Raw genomic sequence first — 21,337 nt, 5'->3', positions numbered from 1 at the left:
CCGCTTTCTCTTGAGGTTTCTTCTTTAAGAACGGATCATCGCCCTATTTATAAACAAGCAGAAGAGTGTTCACGGGTTGTACAGTTTAAAAGATATCAAGTGTGAAGCGGAAGGACAGTACTTACAGCAGGCGGTTTGTTTTTTGTGTAGAATGGGTTTAAGCCGGTTTGGCGGGAGACGGATTCCAATTCATTCAAAATCTTCTTAACACCCTCAGTGACTTCTTCATCGGTCAGCTGAATGTTGATGTGACGTTGGGAGTCTTCTACTTCACTAGTGTACTCACACATTAAACCAGAGCGGCGACTTAACGACAAGATGCTCCAGGATATCCAGCAACGCACAAAGTCGACGCCTGATAAACCATTGGCCATAAAGGCTCGGAGCTTGGCGAGTTGAGGGGCATATGAGAACCGTTCCTGGGCACTTAGACATTGCCGCAGTGGATGAGTGTTGGAAAGCCGGTGGGCATGGTAACCCGGCAGAGGGTTCTCGTCTTCAAGGGATGTGTCTTTACAGTAGAACCAAGTTTGGTTCCACTCTTTGAGGTGACTGTGCAGCTTGGCATGAGGAAATTCAACCTCTTTTCTTTTTTGAATGGTGACGCCACCAAGTTCAGTGTTGGGCCCGTCTACAAATTCAGTGCGCCGATTCAGATGAAAAAAATCCTGGAACAACTCAGCAGTTGGTTCTTCTTGTAAGTACACTTCACAGAAGACTTGGAAATTGCATATATTGGATACCCAGTTAGGTCCAATATCTTGAGGGTGGAGCTGGAAACTGGCAAGCACATCCCAAAAAAACTTTGACCTGGGCGTTTTGAAACCACGGCCTATGTGATCAACAAATACCACTACCTCACCCTGCTTAGGGGTGGGAGGATTCTCCGGTCTAGGAACTCGCCACCGGATCTCATTCTTTTTTGCTAAGATACCAATTTTGACCATTCCATTAAGTTGCACCTCGGTAACCCGGGAGCGAGCCCAGTTACAGGCATAAAACTGCTTGGCCATTGCAAGTGAAAAGCTGAAAAAAAATACCGGTTTACAATTCATTCATGGTGGTGCATAAGGTGCAATGGGGTAAGGAAATCCAAATATGTAAATTTCGTAAACCGGAGGCTGATACAATGATGAATGCCAAATCGATAAACGGAGCAAAGGTATACGCATACTACAAAACTGGAGTATGACAGTGCAGATGAAGGGATTGCCATTTTACAAGGGGACTAATGGTGTGTGATAAATTGCTTTTACAAAGGTAAACCGACTATGTGATAAAGAGGATACAGATCTAAGGCAAGAATGACTAAATAAGGTAAAACAGATTTCACAAGGTTGCATGGAAATTTTAGATCTGCCGTAAGACAGGAAAGCAAAAAGATTTCAACCTAAAAAGGTTGGTCCCGAAGCGGTTCACAAAGGTCCAGATCTGTTTTTATGCGCATAAGGGTTTGTTGTGGTAAAAGAAGATAAGCCATTACACGGAATATATCAAACTCGAGGATTTTATCCATGGAATAAGGAGGAATAGGGAAGAACAGTGCCGGAGCCTCGATGAACAAGGAAACCCTAGGCAGATCTACAAAGGAGAAAGGAAAGGACTTACGGCGGCTGTTGAAGTAGCGGAAGTACGCCACGGTTCTCTGGTGCAACGAGGTTGATGCAGCGGCCAACGGAGAGGCAGAGGCGAAGCTTGGCGACGGCGGCGGCGCTCGGTTGCAGAGGCGTCGCAAGGAGGAAGAAGAAGCGAAAGATACGAAGGGGGGAAAGGGAATGGCCCATGGTCCTATTTATAAGGCGAACCAATAAGCGACAAGTATGTGAATCGAGGAGCTTAAAATGTATAGTTAATAAGGATGTCGCCTCGATGGTTGGATATTCATTAATGAAGGGCATCTTTGGCTTCAACGAATAGATGACGTCATGGCGGTTTACTACGGATCTAAAGGATGACGTCACGACAGTTTACCAAGATCTGTACGAAGATGCCAGGGAAAGAATTTTTCTAAGTATTGAAGATTGACATGAACAATTTCAAATCAATCTGGGGCCTAATGTTGGGGATATGACTACTGAAGGTAAACCGGCTAGTAGTGGCCGGGTTAACTCCCTGAATATAGAAGCCCGTGAAGACGTGAGGATGGTGGCGCTTTACGAAGGCCCAGGTCCCAAAGGCGAGTTAAGGCCTGTAGATGTAAACCGACTCTTTTATGTAACTTGTATTGTAAGTTAGAAGGAATAGAGACCGAGCCGGATACGTTTATGATCCGGCCTCGGGACTCTGTAAACCGGCAGGCGTCAATCTATGTATATAAAGGGACGAACCAACATCGGTTTAGGGACAACATACAACAACTCGAGAACCAGGCAAAGCGGATTCGCTCCCTGGTCATCGAAACCCCAACAATACCAATCACAACTAGACGTAGGCTTTACCTTCATCGAAGGGGCCGAACTAGTATAAAATCCCGTGTGTCCCTTGTCCGGTTTAACCCCTTTAAGCTAACCCGTAGCGATGGCTCCACGACCAAGTCCTTTCACGAGGACATTTTGCTTGCTATTGGTCGCATCTCCTTTGTCAGCCTTCGCAGATCGTCATTTTGAAGTCCTGAGCCGTCTTCTTTCACGCCAGGATACCCTTTGATGATATCTGCCGGTTCAAGATCTGGAATCCATGCCTTGGCCTGGATTAGCACGGTCAGCGGTCCTGATCTTGCGGCTAATCTCTTCAGTTCGTTGATCCGGGCATGTAGCATGGCCAGCTTTTCAATTGTTTCCTTTATCAACGATGGCACCGGCTTGTTATAGGCTGCATTGCAAATGGCACGCTGGGATCCAGAGAACAGCTATTCTATCAAGGTGTAGGCCGCTTTAAGTTTCATCCGCATGTCATAGCCCAGATGAGCAATGCGGGTCCCTGTCATGGTTCGGCATCAGTAAACCGGCCATTGATAAGCTCTTATGAATTAGACAAACTACACGAGAGGGCACTTACCAAACACAGCAGAAGTCATGGTGTTAATCTGCCGCTTTAAGCCGGTCAGTTCTTCCACCACCGGCTTCAGGGCTGCTCTGCATCCTCGGCCATTTTTGTCAAACCGGCATTTTCTGTTTCCCAGTCAGCAAGCTCCTTGTTGAAGGTCTCTTTCAGCTTCTCCATAGCTGCCAAGGCATTGGTCAGCTCTTCTTTGGCTTTGGAAGCCTCTGCTTGTTGAGACTTTACATTCTCTTGATGGTCTGCGGTTTGAGCATCCTTCTTATTCTGCTCACCCTACAAAGGTGAGATATATCATCAAAACAGGTTATGAAGTACCAAGCGTATAACAAGTTATGCACTTTGTACTTGGGGGCTAATGCCTATTTGTTCTATTGTCAACATATTTTTCACAAGTCTCAAGTACAATGCAAGCATTATCCTTAACACTTGGCGGCTAATGTACATCTGTTCAAAGTTGACGCATTGATTCAAGACCCGGTTTACCTCGCAAGTTAAACCGGCCTGATGTCTACTACAAAACTTTCTTCTTGTAGACGTTGTTGGGCCTCCAAGTGCAGAGGTTTGTAGGACAGTAGCAAATTTCCCTCAAGTGGATGACCTAAGGTTTATCAATCCGTAGGAGGCGTAGGATGAAGATGGTCTCTCTCAAGCAACCCTGCAACCAAATAACAAAGAGTCTCTTGTGTCCCCAACACACCCAATACAATGGTAAATTGTATAGGTGCACTAGTTCGGCGAAGAGATGGTGATACAAGTGCAATATGGATAGTAGATAATAGTTTTTGTAATCTGAAAATATAGAAACAGCAAGGTAACGAATGATAAAAGTGAGCGTAAACGGTATTGCAATGCATGGGAATAAGGCCTAGGGTTCATACTTTCACTAGTGCAAGTCCTCTCAATAATAATAACATAATTGGATCACATAACTATCCCTCAACATGCAACACAGAGTCACTCCAAAGTCACTAATAGCGGAGAACGAACGAAGAGATTATGGTAGGGTACGAAACCACCTGAAAGCTTTTCTTTCCAATCAATCTGTTGGGATATTCCTATAAGTGTCACAAACAGCCCTAGAGTTCGTACTAGAATAACACCTTAAGACACAAATCAACCCAAACCCTAATTCACCTAGATACTCCAATGTCACATCAAGTATCCGTGTGTATGATTATACGATATGCATCACACAATCTCACATTCATCTACTCAACCAACACAAAGGACCTCAAAGAGTGCCCCAAAGTTCCTACCGGAGAATCACGATGAAAACGTGTGCCAACCCCTATGTATAGGTTCATGGGCGGAACCCGCAAGTTGATCACCAAAACATACATCATGTGAATCACGTGGTATCCCATTGTCACCACACATACGCACGGCAAGACATACATAAAGTGTTCTCAAATCTTTAAAGACTCAATCCGATAAGATAACTTCAAAGGGGAAAATCAATTCATTACAAGAGAGTAGAGGGGTGAGAAAACATCATAGGATCCAACTATAATAGCAAAGCTCGCGATACATGAAGATCATATCACCTGAAGAACACGAGAGAGAGAGAGAGAGAGAGATCAAACACGTAGCTACTGGTACATACCCTCATCCCCGAGGGAGAACTACTCCCTCGTCGTCATGGAGAGCACCGGGATGATGAAGATGGCCACAGGAGAGGGAATTCCCCCTCCGGCAGGGTGCCGAAATGGGTCTAGATGGTTTCGTGCTATGGAGGCTTCTTGGCGGTGAAACTCCCGATCTATTGTCCGTTCTGGAAGTTTAGGATACCGAAGGGGGGCCACAAGGCAGGGTGGTGCCCCCAAGGGTGGCCGCGCCCCCTACCCTCTCGTGAGCTCCCTCTTCATTCTTCTGACGTAGGTCCCAAGTCTATTCCGGTAGGTCCTTCCAAAAATAACTTCTCCCAGTGATTTCGTTCCGTTCTACTCTCCGTTTGAATATTCCTTTTCTTCAAAACACTGAAATAGGCATAAAAACAACAAAATCTGGGCTGGGCCTCCGGTTGCCCAAAAATAATAAAAGTGAAAAATAAAGCCCAATATTGCTTTAAAACAGTAGATAATAAGCATGGAGCAATCAAAAATTATAGATACGTTGGAGACGTATCACGGCCCTTGGGGGCTACACAGCGAAAAACTACTAGAATATAATGATCACGTCTGATTTACTTCAAATGATCAGCTGGTATATGAAGGACAAGTTTGTAAAAGTTAATGTATTTTATAGTCCCGGTTTATGATTGTCATCATAAACCGGCCCTTGGGGGCTACTTGGATTCATGCTTATACTTTGGATTCAAGAAAGGAAAGTGATGAAAATACCTCATAGCGCTCTTTCATCAGGTTCACCAAACCGGTTTCATAATCACGGTTTGAGTGTAGACGGTTTAAAAACCGGAGTGGAGTTCTTGAGCACTGAGATGGGCGTAGCTTGACAAGTCAGTGTTCCATTTGCCTTTTTCCATGGCAGCACGCTCTTCCTTGGCACTAAGTTTGTCCAAGATTACAGGATGGCCAGGAGAGGTGTGACCAATACCAGTAATGACAACTTTGCCTTCTTTGTCTCCAGTAGCTTTTTCTAGAGTTGATGGAGTTTCAGTAGCTCTCACCGGACTAGAATACCTGTCATCATCCCGGATTGGACCGGCCGGTTCAGCATCTGGCACAACAATGTCAACTTCTGGTTGTTCATTGACATTGTGATCTTGAGGGGGTGGCTCATCAAAAGTGGCTTCAGGATTGGGAACCTCCGGTTCAACCGTTTGCTCCTGTTCAAGAACCACCTCGTCTTCGGGCGGATTGTTCACCCGAGCCTTTTTGCTAGGTCTGGCTTTGGCTCTAAAAATAGAAAAAGTTGCGAAAGTTAAGCATAGTATACAAAGTATGGAAACATTCAAAGAAGGGGTTCAAGTACTTACCCAGCTACAGTATTGAGAGGAGGAAGTTGGGTTGTTGTTGACTCGCCAGAAGATGAGGGAGGTGTCACCTGATAATTCGAATCAGATGGATTAAGAGGTGGCCAGAAATAACCTGCCTTTGGATAAGAATTGTCAGAAGGAGGTGAGACCTCAGATCGGCGCTTTCGAACCAGGGTGTCAGGTAAACCGGCTGAAGTGACCTTTTGGCCGCTGTGCTGGGTTGTGCGGCGAGCTTCGTGCTGCTGCTTCTTCAAAATAAATGTTGGATCCAAGTGAGCAAGAGGATGTGAAAAGCTTACTTTCCGGATCGCTTGACAGATTTTTTGTGTTGGCAGAGAGTCTGAACCGGAGGAGAGGATAAATACCTCTACATCGTTAGCTTGGCTGCCTTCCGCGCCCTCGTGATAAATATCATTGTTAATGAGATGCATAAAAAGGGAAACCAAGTGAATCAAGTTCTACCCTCAACTTCCGGTTCATCCGGGTCGTCATCCAGTTCCATGCTAATACGTTCAGCTGCCTTCCGCTTTGAGGTTTTCTTGACGGCTTTTTTTTGGATGGGAAGGCTTTGCCGCTTTCTCTTGAGGTTTCTTCTTTAAGAACGGATCATCGCCCTATTTATAAACAAGCAGAAGAGTGTTCACGGGTTGTACAGTTTAAAAGATATCAAGTGTGAAGCGGAAGGACAGTACTTACAGCAGGCGGTTTGTTTTTTGTGTAGAATGGGTTTAAGCCGGTTTGGCGGGAGACGGATTCCAATTCATTCAAAATCTTCTTAACACCCTCAGTGACTTCTTCATCGGTCAGCTGAATGTTGATGTGACGTTGGGAGTCTTCTACTTCACTAGTGTACTCACACATTAAACCAGAGCGGCGACTTAACGACAAGATGCTCCAGGATATCCAGCAACGCACAAAGTCGACGCCTGATAAACCATTGGCCAAAAGGCTCGGAGCTTGGCGAGTTGAGGGGCATATGAGAACCGTTCCTGGGCACTTAGACATTGCCGCAGTGGATGAGTGTTGGAAAGCCGGTGGGCATGGTAACCCGGCAGAGGGTTCTCGTCTTCAAGGGATGTGTCTTTACAGTAGAACCAAGTTTGGTTCCACTCTTTGAGGTGACTGTGCAGCTTGGCATGAGGAAATTCAGCCTCTTTTATTTTTTGAATGGTGACGCCACCAAGTTCAGTGTTGGGCCTGTCTACAAATTCAGTGCGCCGATTCAGATGAAAAAAATCCTGGAACAGCTCAGCAGTTGGTTCTTCTTGTAAGTACACTTCACAGAAGACTTGGAAATTGCATATATTGGATACCCAGTTAGGTCCAATATCTTGAGGGTGGAGCTGGAAACTGGCAAGCACATCCCAGAAAAACTTTGACCTGGGCGTTTTGAAACCACGGCCTATGTGATCAACAAATACCACTACCTCACCCTGCTTAGGGGTGGGAGGATTCTCCAGTCCAGGAACTCGCCACCGGATCTCATTCTTTTTTGCTAAGGTACCAATTTTAACCATTCCATTAAGTTGCACCTAGGTAACCCGGGAGGGATCCGAGTTACAGGCATAAAACTGCTTGGCCATTGCAAGTGAAAAGCTGAAAAAAATACCGGTTTACAATTCATTCATGGTGGTGCATAAGGTGCAATGGGGTAAGGAAATCCAAGTATGTAAATTTCGTAAACCGGAGGCTGGTACAATGATGAATGCCAAATCGATAAACGGAGCAAAGGTATACTTAGTACCGGTTTGTAAGGGCCTTCAGTGCCGGTTATGGAACCGGCACTAACATTTCGGCACTAAAGGCCCCCCCCTTTAGTATCGGTTCGGCACGAACCGGCGCTAAAGTGCCACCACGTGGCGTGAGCTCGCGCCCTGGTACGGGGGACCTTTAGTACCGGTTGGTGTTACCAACCGGTACTAAAGGTTTTTTTTTTGAATTTTTTTTGAAAATCTTGGAATTTTTTTTGAAAATTTTGGATTTTTTTTGATTTATTTTATTTTTAATTTTTCTGAATTATTTGATGATTTAGTCTCTAATCACCTCTCTTAACTGCTCAAGTGTGGATCAGTCATTCCAAGTCATCTAACTTCCCGACCGGTCACGCATCCCTCTCACTACTCCAGCCCGAGCACGCTTAACTTTCAGGTTCTATTCTCCTTCATTTCCGAGTCTGCACTTGTTGTTTTCCTGACAATAGTAAGATGTCAATCCTATTAACCCTCAGGATTTTAGCTTGAGCATGAAGTCACACATTTCACCGTTTGAGTTTGAAACTATTATTCTAAAAAAAACAGTAATTATTTAGTAACGCTAATATTTCTTGAATAAGTTTGACCATAGTTTGACCACAGTTTGACCAGATTTGACCAAAATTCAAAAAATTGAAATAATTATTTAGTAACACTAATATTCTTGAATAATTAGTTTGACCATTGTTTGACCACAGTTTGCCCACTGTTTGAATATTTTTCAATTTTTTCCACTCTAGATCTTAAAAGCCCCGTAACTTTTTTTCTACTAGGTTTTTGAGGATTTTGAAAATGTTTAACGGGGTTCCCCTTTATGTATATTACATGGGTTGTTTGCGAAGATTACCTCACTTGTGACATTGCTTTCAATGCGGTTATGCCTCTAAGTCGTGCTTCGACACATGGGAGATATAGCCGCATCGAGGGTGTTACATCAATCCCATGGACCCTGAACGTGTCAAAGTTAAAATGGTGATTGGTTAAAGATTGAGGTCCATCTTAAAAGGCTTTGCAAAATGGTTTAACTCAGCGGCCTGGCAGCCCATGAAAAGCCTCGATTTAGGGCTTGGCAGCCCATGAAAAGCCTTGTATATTTCTTTTTGATTTGTTGTTTTTTATATCTTTTGATAAGGGATTTATGAATGTTTTCGGATAAACCGGTGTTCATTACAACCCGGCATGACTTTCAATGCTTAGTTGTCAGTACATGATCAATTTTAAACTGGTAGTATATTGCTCCGGTCTGGTTTTGACTAGATGTCACCAACATTATATGAACAAATCAGCGGCTATTATGGATCAGTACAGTTTTTATGTGAACCGGCAAGAGGGCAAGGAGTCATCAACACTTTGAATTGGTGTTTTTCACTGTTACCATACAACCGGTTGGTCAGCCAACGAGGTATGTCACAGATATCATCTATTTTATCTGGTTAATACAAATCTTGGTTATCCATCCAAGTTATGCATATATTTTTGGGAATCATTACGCGTCCAGTGGTGAACCACTAGGACGCTTTCAAGTTCTTATATGCAGGAACACAAATCATAACGGACTATGCATAAATAGATCCCAAAAGTGGAACAAGTTTTCAAGGTATCAAGCAACACAAACATGCTCGATGGCATGGCAGATAAAGGTGTTCCTGCTATCCTATTACAGGGCACTTCAAACGGCCCAAATTGAATAATTGTTTTCAAGAAGTGGAAGACTGTAACTGATAAAAACGGCCACCGGTTTAGGTCTCCTCATCGGGACGGCTTGACGATTGACGATCATCTTGCGCGGTCACAAGTTCTTCATCCCTCGCAGACGCTGGAAATCAACCGCCGACCAATCGATTCCGGTTAAAGCTTGAAACATGGCTTCTTCATCGATAAGACTGGAGGGGTCAATGTCAGGAGCGTAAGTATGCTTATGGATTGGTGGGACAAGATCTTCAACATCATGGATCACCGCAGGTTGTCTCTTTCCCTCAGCATCATAAACCGGTTGGAAATGAGATAAATCCGTGTCCTCCGCCAGTTTGCTTGCTATTGGTCGCATCTCCTTTGTTAGCCTTCGCAGATCGTCATTATTGAAGTCTGAGCCGTCTTCTTTCACGCCAGGATACCCTTTGATGATATCTGCCGGTTCAAGATCTGGAATCCATGCCTTGGCCTGGATTAGCACGGTCAGCGGTCCTGATCTTACGGCTAATCTCTTCAGTTCGTTGATCCGGGCATGTAGCATGGCCAGCTTTTCAATTGTTTCCTTTATCAACGATGGCACCGGCTTGTTATAGGCTGCATTGCAAATGGCACGCTGGGATCCAGAGAACAGCTATTCTATCAAGGTGTAGGCCGCTTTAAGTTTCATCCGCATGTCATAGCCCAGATGAGCAATGCGGGTCCCTGTCATGGTTCGGCATCAGTAAACCGGCCATTGATAAGCTCTTATGAATTAGACAAACTACACGAGAGGGCACTTACCAAACACAGCAGAAGTCATGGTGTTAATCTGCCGCTTTAAGCCGGTCAGTTCTTCCACCACCGGCTTCAGGGCTGCCTCTGCATCCTCGGCCATTTTTGTCAAACCGGCATTTTCTGTTTCCCAGTCAGCAAGCTCCTTGTTGAAGGTCTCTTTCAGCTTCTCCATAGCTGCCAAGGCATTGGTCAGCTCTTCTTTGGCTTTGGAAGCCTCTGCTTGTTGAGACTTTACATTCTCTTGATGGTCTGCGGTTTGAGCATCCTTCTTATTCTGCTCACCCTACAAAGGTGAGATATATCATCAAAACAGGTTATGAAGTACCAAGCGTATAACAAGTTATGCACTTTGTACTTGGGGGCTAATGCCTATTTGTTCTATTGTCAACATATTTTTCACAAGTCTCAAGTACAATGCAAGCATTATCCTTAACACTTGGCGGCTAATGTACATCTGTTCAAAGTTGACGCATTGATTCAAGACCCGGTTTACCTCGCAAGTTAAACCGGCCTGATGTCTACTACAAAACTTTCTTCTTGTAGACGTTGTTGGGCCTCCAAGTGCAGAGGTTTGTAGGACAGTAGCAAATTTCCCTCAAGTGGATGACCTAAGGTTTATCAATCCGTAGGAGGCGTAGGATGAAGATGGTCTCTCTCAAGCAACCCTGCAACCAAATAACAAAGAGTCTCTTGTGTCCCCATCACACCCAATACAATGGTAAATTGTATAGGTGCACTAGTTCGGCGAAGAGATGGTGATACAAGTGCAATATGGATAGTAGATAATAGTTTTTGTAATCTGAAAATATAGAAACAGCAAGGTAACGAATGATAAAAGTGAGCGTAAACGGTATTGCAATGCATGGGAATAAGGCCTAGGGTTCATACTTTCACTAGTGCAAGTCCTCTCAATAATAATAACATAATTGGATCACATAACTATCCCTCAACATGCAACACAGAGTCACTCCAAAGTCACTAATAGCGGAGAACGAATGAAGAGATTATGGTAGGGTACGAAACCACCTGAAAGTTATTCTTTCCAATCAATCTGTTGGGATATTCCTATAAGTGTCACAAACAGCCCTAGAGTTCGTACTAGAATAACACCTTAAGACACAAATCAACCCAAACCCTAATTCACCTAGATACTCCAATGTCACCTCATGTATCCGTGGGTATGATTATACGATATGCATCACACAATCTCAGATTCATCTATTCAACCAACACAAAGGACCTCAAAGAGTGCCCCATAGTTCCTACCGGAGAATCACGATGAAAACGTGTGCCAACCCCTATGTATAGGTTCATGGGCGGAACCCGCAAGTTGATCACCAAAACATACATCATGTGAATCACGTGGTATCCCATTGTCACCACACATACGCACGGCAAGACATACATCAAGTGTTCTCAAATCTTTAAAGACTCAATCCGATAAGATAACTTCAAAGGGGAAAATCAGTTCATTACAAGAGAGTAGAGGGGGGAGAAAACATCATAGGATCCAACTATAATAGCAAAGCTCGCGATACATGAAGATCATATCACCTGAAGAACACGAGAGAGAGAGAGAGAGATCAAACACATAGCTACTGGTACATACCCTCATCCCCGAGGGAGAACTACTCCCTCGTCGTCATGGAGAGCACCGGGATGATGAAGATGGCCACAGGAGAGGGAATTCCCCCTCCGGCAGGGTGCCGGAATGGGTCTAGATTGGTTTTCGGTGGCTATGGAGGCTTCTGGCGGTGGAACTCCCGATCTATTGTCCGTTCTGGAAGTTTTAGGATACCGAAGTTGGGCCACAAGGCAGGGTGGTGCCCCCCAAGGGGTGGGCGCGCCCCCTACCCTCGTGAGCTCCTCCTTCATCTTCTGACGTAGGTTCCAAGTCTATCCGGTAGGTTTCCTTCCAAAAATAACTTCTCCAGTTGATTTCGTTCCGTTTCTACTCCGTTTGATATTCCTTTTCTTCAAAACACTGAAATAGGCATAAAACAACAAATCTGGGCTGGGCCTCCGGTTGCCCAAAAATAATATAAAAGTGGAAAATAAAGCCCAATATTGCTTAAAACAGTAGATAATATAGCATGGAGCAATCAAAAATTATAGATACGTTGGAGACGTATCACGGCCCTTGGGGGCTACACAGGCGAAAAACTACTAGAATATAATGATCACGTCTGATTTACTTCAAATGATCAGCTGGTATATGAAGGACAAGTTTGTAAAAGTTAATGTATTTTATAGTCCCGGTTTATGATTGTCATCATAAACCGGCCCTTGGGGGCTACTTGGATTGATGCTTATACTTTGGATTCAAGAAAGGAAAGTGATGAAAATACCTCATAGCGCTCTTTCATCAGGTTCACCAAACCGGTTTCATAATCACGGTTTGAGTGTAGACGGTTTAAAAACCGGAGTGGAGTTCTTGAGCACTGAGATGGGCGTAGCTTGACAAGTCAGTGTTCCATTTGCCTTTTTCCATGGCAGCACGCTCTTCCTTGGCACTAAGTTTGTCCAAGATTACAGGATGGCCAGGAGAGGTGTGACCAATACCAGTAATGACAACTTTGCCTTCTTTGTCTCCAGTAGCTTTTTCTAGAGTTGATGGAGTTTCAGTAGCTCTCACCGGACTAGAATACCTGTCATCATCCCGGATTGGACCGGCCGGTTCAGCATCTGGCACAACAATGTCAACTTCTGGTTGTTCATTGACATTGTGATCTTGAGGGGGTGGCTCATCAAAAGTGGCTTCAGGATTGGGAACCTCCGGTTCAACCGTTTGCTCCTGTTCAAGAACCACCTCGTCTTCGGGCGGATTGTTCACCCGAGCCTTTTTGCTAGGTCTGGCTTTGGCTCTAAAAATAGAAAAAGTTGCGAAAGTTAAGCATAGTATACAAAGTATGGAAACATTCAAAGAAGGGGTTCAAGTACTTACCCAGCTACAGTATTGAGAGGAGGAAGTTGGGTTGTTGTTGACTCGCCAGAAGATGAGGGAGGTGTCACCTGATAATTCGAATCAGATGGATTAAGAGGTGGCCAGAAATAACCTGCCTTTGGATAAGAATTGTCAGAAGGAGGTGAGACCTCAGATCGGCGCTTTCGAACCAGGGTGTCAGGTAAACCGGCTGAAGTGACCTTTTGGCCGCTGTGCTGGGTTGTGCGGCGAGCTTCGTGCTGCTGCTTCTTCAAAATAAATGTTGGATCCAAGTGAGCAAGAGGATGTGAAAAGCTTACTTTCCGGATCGCTTGACAGATTTTTTGTGTTGGCAGAGAGTCTGAACCGGAGGAGAGGATAAATACCTCTACATCGTTAGCTTGGCTGCCTTCCGCGCCCTCGTGATAAATATCATTGTTAATGAGATGCATAAAAAGGGAACCAAGTGAATCAAGTTCTACCTCAACTTCCGGTTCATCCGGGTCGTCATCCAGTTCCATGCTAATACGTTCAGCCGCCTTCCGCTTTGAGGTTTTCTTGACGGCTTTTTTTTGGATGGGAAGGCTTTGCCGCTTTCTCTTGAGGTTTCTTCTTTAAGAACGGATCATCGCCCTATTTATAAACAAGCAGAAGAGTGTTCACGGGTTGTACAGTTTAAAAGATATCAAGTGTGAAGCGGAAGGACAGTACTTACAGCAGGCGGTTTGTTTTTTGTGTAGAATGGGTTTAAGCCGGTTTGGCGGGAGACGGATTCCAATTCATTCAAAATCTTCTTAACACCCTCAGTGACTTCTTCATCGGTCAGCTGAATGTTGATGTGACGTTGGGAGTCTTCTACTTCACTAGTGTACTCACACATTAAACCAGAGCGGCGACTTAACGACAAGATGCTCCAGGATATCCAGCAACGCACAAAGTCGACGCCTGATAAACCATTGGCCATAAAGGCTCGGAGCTTGGCGAGTTGAGGGGCATATGAGAACCGTTCCTGGGCACTTAGACATTGCCGCAGTGGATGAGTGTTGGAAAGCCGGTGGGCATGGTAACCCGGCAGAGGGTTCTCGTCTTCAAGGGATGTGTCTTTACAGTAGAACCAAGTTTGGTTCCACTCTTTGAGGTGACTGTGCAGCTTGGCATGAGGAAATTCAACCTCTTTTCTTTTTTGAATGGTGACGCCACCAAGTTCAGTGTTGGGCCCGTCTACAAATTCAGTGCGCCGATTCAGATGAAAAAAATCCTGGAACAACTCAGCAGTTGGTTCTTCTTGTAAGTACACTTCACAGAAGACTTGGAAATTGCATATATTGGATACCCAGTTAGGTCCAATATCTTGAGGGTGGAGCTGGAAACTGGCAAGCACATCCCAAAAAAACTTTGACCTGGGCGTTTTGAAACCACGGCCTATGTGATCAACAAATACCACTACCTCACCCTGCTTAGGGGTGGGAGGATTCTCCGGTCTAGGAACTCGCCACCGGATCTCATTCTTTTTTGCTAAGATACCAATTTTGACCATTCCATTAAGTTGCACCTCGGTAACCCGGGAGCGAGCCCAGTTACAGGCATAAAACTGCTTGGCCATTGCAAGTGAAAAGCTGAAAAAAAATACCGGTTTACAATTCATTCATGGTGGTGCATAAGGTGCAATGGGGTAAGGAAATCCAAATATGTAAATTTCGTAAACCGGAGGCTGATACAATGATGAATGCCAAATCGATAAACGGAGCAAAGGTATACGCATACTACAAAACTGGAGTATGACAGTGCAGATGAAGGGATTGCCATTTTACAAGGGGACTAATGGTGTGTGATAAATTGCTTTTACAAAGGTAAACCGACTATGTGATAAAGAGGATACAGATCTAAGGCAAGAATGACTAAATAAGGTAAAACAGATTTCACAAGGTTGCATGGAAATTTTAGATCTGCCGTAAGACAGGAAAGCAAAAAGATTTCAACCTAAAAAGGTTGGTCCCGAAGCGGTTCACAAAGGTCCAGATCTGTTTTTATGCGCATAAGGGTTTGTTGTGGTAAAAGAAGATAAGCCATTACACGGAATATATCAAACTCGAGGATTTTATCCATGGAATAAGGAGGAATAGGGAAGAACAGTGCCGGAGCCTCGATGAACAAGGAAACCCTAGGCAGATCTACAAAGGAGAAAGGAAAGGACTTACGGCGGCTGTTGAAGTAGCGGAAGTACGCCACGGTTCTCTGGTGCAACGAGGTTGATGCAGCGGCCAACGGAGAGGCAGAGGCGAAGCTTGGCGACGGCGGCGGCGCTCGGTTGCAGAGGCGTCGCAAGGAGGAAGAAGAAGCGAAAGATACGAAGGGGGGAAAGGGAATGGCCCATGGTCCTATTTATAAGGCGAACCAATAAGCGACAAGTATGTGAATCGAGGAGCTTAAAATGTATAGTTAATAAGGATGTCGCCTCGATGGTTGGATATTCATTAATGAAGGGCATCTTTGGCTTCAACGAATAGATGACGTCATGGCGGTTTACTACGGATCTAAAGGATGACGTCACGACAGTTTACCAAGATCTGTACGAAGATGCCAGGGAAAGAATTTTTCTAAGTATTGAAGATTGACATGAACAATTTCAAATCAATCTGGGGCCTAATGTTGGGGATATGACTACTGAAGGTAAACCGGCTAGTAGTGGCCGGGTTAACTCCCTGAATATAGAAGCCCGTGAAGACGTGAGGATGGTGGCGCTTTACGAAGGCCCAGGTCCCAAAGGCGAGTTAAGGCCTGTAGATGTAAACCGACTCTTTTATGTAACTTGTATTGTAAGTTAGAAGGAATAGAGACCGAGCCGGATACGTTTATGATCCGGCCTCGGGACTCTGTAAACCGGCAGGCGTCAATCTATGTATATAAAGGGACGAACCAACATCGGTTTAGGGACAACATACAACAACTCGAGAACCAGGCAAAGCGGATTCGCTCCCTGGTCATCGAAACCCCAACAATACCAATCACAACTAGACGTAGGCTTTACCTTCATCGAAGGGGCCGAACTAGTATAAAATCCCGTGTGTCCCTTGTCCGGTTTAACCCCTTTAAGCTAACCCGTAGCGATGGCTCCACGACCAAGTCCTTTCACGAGGACATCTGCCGTGACAAACCCACGACACATCATGTTCATCTTGCTTCAGGACTTCATTGAAATATCCTATGCAAACCCAAGGTAATTCTTGGAGTGTGGACAAGTTCTTCATTGTGTCCCAAGTGCGGTGACGTAGATGGGTCTATGCTTCCGCGCAGAAGCATGAAAGCCTCCACGGCTGGTCCCATAGACTAGTAATTTTACCATCGATATGATACTTCGAGTAGCCCAAAACCTCAATGTTTATTTCATTATTCCAAAACATAGCTAAACCTCCGCTTCTACTGGAGGCATCCACAGCAAAAGAACTATCAAAACCTAAAGTACTTTTTAGATTTTCAAGTCTCTCCCCACTGAACTGGGTTTCCACTATACAAAGTACTCTAGGGGCAAACTTATTTGTGAGTTCACGCAGTTCTTGAATTGTTGGGGCGTTGCCAATGCCCCAGCAATTCCAGCAAAGCAGATTCATTGCGTCTAGTGGTCCTCCACCAGGGAGGCTGCCATTCTCGCATCCGAGTTCTTCCCTCCAGGAGGGTTCTTCTTCACAACACCACTGCCTGTCTTCTCACTCTGGGCTGTTAACTTGAACCTCTTGGGATCCTGCTTTGGTGGGCGGCTGAGAGGCACCACTGCCCCACTAGGTTTAGGAGCCAGGGCAAGCTCCATGCACATAGTGGTTTGAGCTAGCGGCGATCCCGTGACTTCCTTAGAAGATTTTTTTCGGTTGGCGTCAGTCACGTTCATAGCCACCTCCTCATGTTCCTGCGTACTTTCCCCACCCTGTTCAGTGTCGGCAACAGATTGGTGTTCCTGGTTCCTTGCTCTCTGATTCCTGCTCCGGCATCCGGTCCCCAAGCTGTTGTCGCCGGCGCACGGAGGATTTTGAAGACCAGGGCAGAGGGAGGATGGACCCCGTCCCTGTGCTCCTTGAATTCATGGCCCATCATGCCGCAGACCTAGCACCAATCCAGTAAGCGCTCGTACTTGACGACAAAGGTCTGCCGCTCGCCTCTCCGGATCAGGGATATATCTTTTTTCAGAGGGTTACGGACATCCAGCCGGACCCTAACTCGGTAGAAATTCCCTTCGAAATCAAATGAAGATGGCTCTGAATCCACAAACTCGCCGATCTTAGAGGCCAGTGCCTTAACTTTACCATGGAAAGCTATCAGGAGCTCAATGATCGGTGCCCATATCTCGATAGTGAAGAGCTCAATCGAGGAAGGCTTTGAGTATCCATCGTACGGGGCAATGACCACGGCATTTCCCCTAATGTGCCATGGCCCTCCTTGCTTGACACGGTCCCAATCCCCCAAGAAATCGAATTGCATCTAGAATAGATTCTCCTTTGTAGAATCGAAAGTATGTCTAGAGGGGGGTGTGATTAGACTACTTGACCAAATAAAACTTATCATTTTCCCAATTTTAGTTCTTGGAAGATTTTAGCAACTTTGGACAAGTCAAGCAATCTTAACACAATTCAAGCAAGCATGCAAAGGGTATATGAGCAGCAGAAAGTAAAGCATGCAACTTGCAAGAATGTAAAGGGAGGAGGATTCAAACGCAATAGGAAACACAGATGTTTTTGTTGTGGTTCCGATAGGTGGTGCTATCATACATCCACGTTGATGGAGACTTCAACCCACGAAGGGTAACGGTTGCGCGAGTCCACGAAGGGCTCCACCCACGAAGGGTCCACAAAGAAGCAACCTTGTCTATCCCACCATGGCCGTCGCCCACGAAGGACTTGCCTCACTAGCGGTAGATCTTCACGAAGTAGGCGATCTCCTTGCCCTTACAAACTCCTTGGTTCAACTCCAAAATCTTGTTGGAGGCTCCCAAGTGACACCTAGCCAATCTAGGAGACACCACACTCCAAGAAGTAACAAATGGTGTTTTGATGATGAACTCCTTGCTCTTGTGCTTCAAATGATAGTCTCACCAACACTCAACTCTCTCTCACATGATATGGATTTGGTGGAAAGAAGATTTGAGTGGAAAGCAACTTGGGGAAGGCTAGAGATCAAGATTCATATGGTAAGAATGGAATATCTTGGCCTCAACACAAGTGTAGGTGGTTCTCTCTCAGAAAAGTAAGTTGGAAGTGTAGGTTTGTTCTGATGGCTCTCTCAAAGAATGAAGAGGTGGTGGAGGGGTATATATAGCCTCCACACAAAATCTAACCGTTACAAACAACTTACCAATCTCGGTGGGACCGTATAGTTAAACTCGGTCGAACCGATTCAGCAAAGCTAGTGACCGTTAGGGTTTTCGGTGGGACCAACATGCAACTCGGTAGGATCGATATGATTAGGGTTAGGGCATAATGTAATCTCGGTGAGACCGATTACACAAACTCGGTGAGACCGATTTTGGTAATAAGCTAACCGAGAGTTGGTCAGGTAAACTCGGTGGGACCGATCGCTCATTTCAGTGAGACCGAAATGTTACAAAGGGAAAATAGAGAGTTTACATTGCAATCTCGGTGGGAACGATCGCTCATTTCGGTGAGACCGAAATGCTACGAAGGGAAACAGAGAGATTACAATCCCATCTCGGTGAGACCGAGATCCCTATCGGTGAGACCGATTTGCCTATGGTTTGTGGCAGTGGCTATGACATTTGAATCTCGGTGGCGCCGGATAGAAAGAATCGGTGGGGCCGAGTTTGACTTTTGGTTTAGGTCATATGTGGATGTGAGAAAGTAGTTGAGGCTTTTGAAGCATATTACTAAGCATTTTGAGCAAGAGCCTCATTAAGCAACAGCTCATCCCTCCTTGATAGTATTGGCTTTTCCTATAGACTCAATGTGATCTTGGATCACTAAAATAGAAAATAGAGTCTTGAGCTTTGAGCTAGAGCCAATCCTTTTGTCCTTAGCATTTTGAGGGGTCCACTTTTCTCATCTATGCCATGCCAATCATTGAGCTTTCCTGAGATATTAATCTTGAAATAGCATTAGCTGAATGATCTATATGTTGTTAGGAATTACCAAAACCACCTAGGGATAGTTGCACTTTCATCCTTGAGGGTTTTGATCTTGACTGGCCTAGCTAGATCCCAGGCAATCCTCATGTTATGGAAGAACCAATATGTGCTGAAACCCTTATCCATAAGGACTCGGGCTAGGATCATCCAGCGGAGTGCCTCCTCCGCCGGAGCATCGTCATCCTCGAAGATTACATCATCCAGGTCATCTTCCTTTAAAGCTAGTTCCTTCATCAATTCTTCCAAGTTTCCCTTCCCTTTGTGGCCTGAACCCAACGAGCTTCCGCGACTCGCCATGCGTGCCGGCCTCCCAGGGTAGATCGATCTCCGGTGCTTTGGAGACAAGAAAACCCTAAACCCCTCTGAGAGTGAAGCCCGTACCCAGGTTGGGCGGCCTAGCCGCGAGTCTCAACTCGGATCAAGGTGAAAGAAGGTAGATTCTCAACGTCACCAATGGCGGCGAGAGGAATGTAAACCCTAGCTTGAGGGAAAAGATTACATCAAAAATAATATCTGATAAAATGAAACTAGCCGGATCCCCTATGGGCCAAGCATGCTCCTTTTCCCTATGGGCCAAACATGTGGAGTTGTCTGTTTGTTTGTGGGCTTGCATCTGTCATACAAAACAACATAGAGCAATAATAAAGTTTGCCCTCAGCACACACACGTTTCTTATAGCAATCCCAACACACACACAAATTTATGAAGTCTAACAATTGATCATCACGTGTGTAACCGTATCACAGTTTGATGAGATAATCCATTTGAGTAATGTAATCGTTATGATGCAATGTGGACCTTTTAATTACACTTCAAAATCTATCAACTAAATCGTTGACGCACCGTGCACTATGTCAATGACACAAACCAATGCCCCAACCTCACTAGAACTAGAAGCATCCTCCTCCACCATTGCAAATGGTGTGGGCCGTGCCTCCTCCCCTCCCCTCCCCACTCCATTAAACTCGAGCTCACCACAACCAAGCTTTTTTTAATTATTATTGATAACCTTTGCTGTGATGTTCATCATGGAAAGTGAATGCCACTCCACAACCAATATTTAGATGGACAATAGTTGACTATTAATTTTGTTCGACGTTACAAGAAATATGAAATCTGGAATCGCCGCCCCGAGCGATGGGCGTGGAGATTTAACCCATATTTGCCTCCATGTGTTGTGTGACTCTTCTAGTGGCGATGACGTCCCTGTTGATAGTAATGCATACTCAACACACATCACACAAGGCTTTTTTCAGCAAAACATAGTGTCGGCATCGAACTTTTGCTAGTCCAAACAGAAAAGAAATCGAACCTATAAACAACGCTAGGCAACCCGCCCATACGAGGCACTTGTTGTGGGTGCTGCTTGTGGTCCGCTGGATTCACAGTTGTATGTCTTTTCTACTGTTCATTCATTTTTACAGCATTGACTTCCAATTTTAACTAGGAGGTGAATGACAGATGGGCCTAACTCTAACATTTGGCTGTGTCCGCTCGTTCTTTATTGATCCAGTGGTATGATTTTCAGCCCCGCGTGCATCGCCAATTGGAAGGAGGGCACAACCCTAGCTGCGCCGAGCCGCCACTCTCCCTCTCTCGCCGCCACCTCTCCCTCCCCCATTCATCCTCTCCATCTGCCGCTGCCACCCCTGTCTCTCCACCTCATGCATCCTCTCCTCATCACCGTCATCGTGAGTGCCCACGCGGGTGGATCAGGTGGTCAGCGTGGGATGCGACAACACATCTGGCCAGAGGAGAACGCGGTGGCATCTCCTCTCGATGGCAGTGGATAGGCGAGGCTGCCAGGCGACGGGCTAAGGCGGCGGTGCAGGGATCCGCTCGGCCTACTATTGCTGCTGCCGGAGAACGGACGAACTGCTCTCGAGTCGAGGTGGTGCTGGCAAGGCTGCAAGGCGACATGTGCAGGGGATCCGGTCGATCTGCTGTTGCTGATGCTGATGGAGGATGTGGCCCTCTCAGGTCGAGGTGGCAGCGCCATTGCTGATGCCATGGTGAGCTTCTCTAAATCCTTTTCCCCTATCCATCCTGATCTCTATCACTCTCGCTCTCTCTCTCTCTCTCTCTCTCTCTCTCTCTCTCTCTCTCTCTCTCTCTCTCTCTCTCTCTTCTTTCCA

The sequence above is a fragment of the Triticum urartu genome, chromosome 7 (genome assembly GCF_003073215.2).
Source record: "Triticum urartu cultivar G1812 chromosome 7, Tu2.1, whole genome shotgun sequence".
Classification (NCBI taxonomy): domain Eukaryota; kingdom Viridiplantae; phylum Streptophyta; class Magnoliopsida; order Poales; family Poaceae; genus Triticum; species Triticum urartu.
This window is presented reverse-complemented; position numbering follows the sequence as displayed.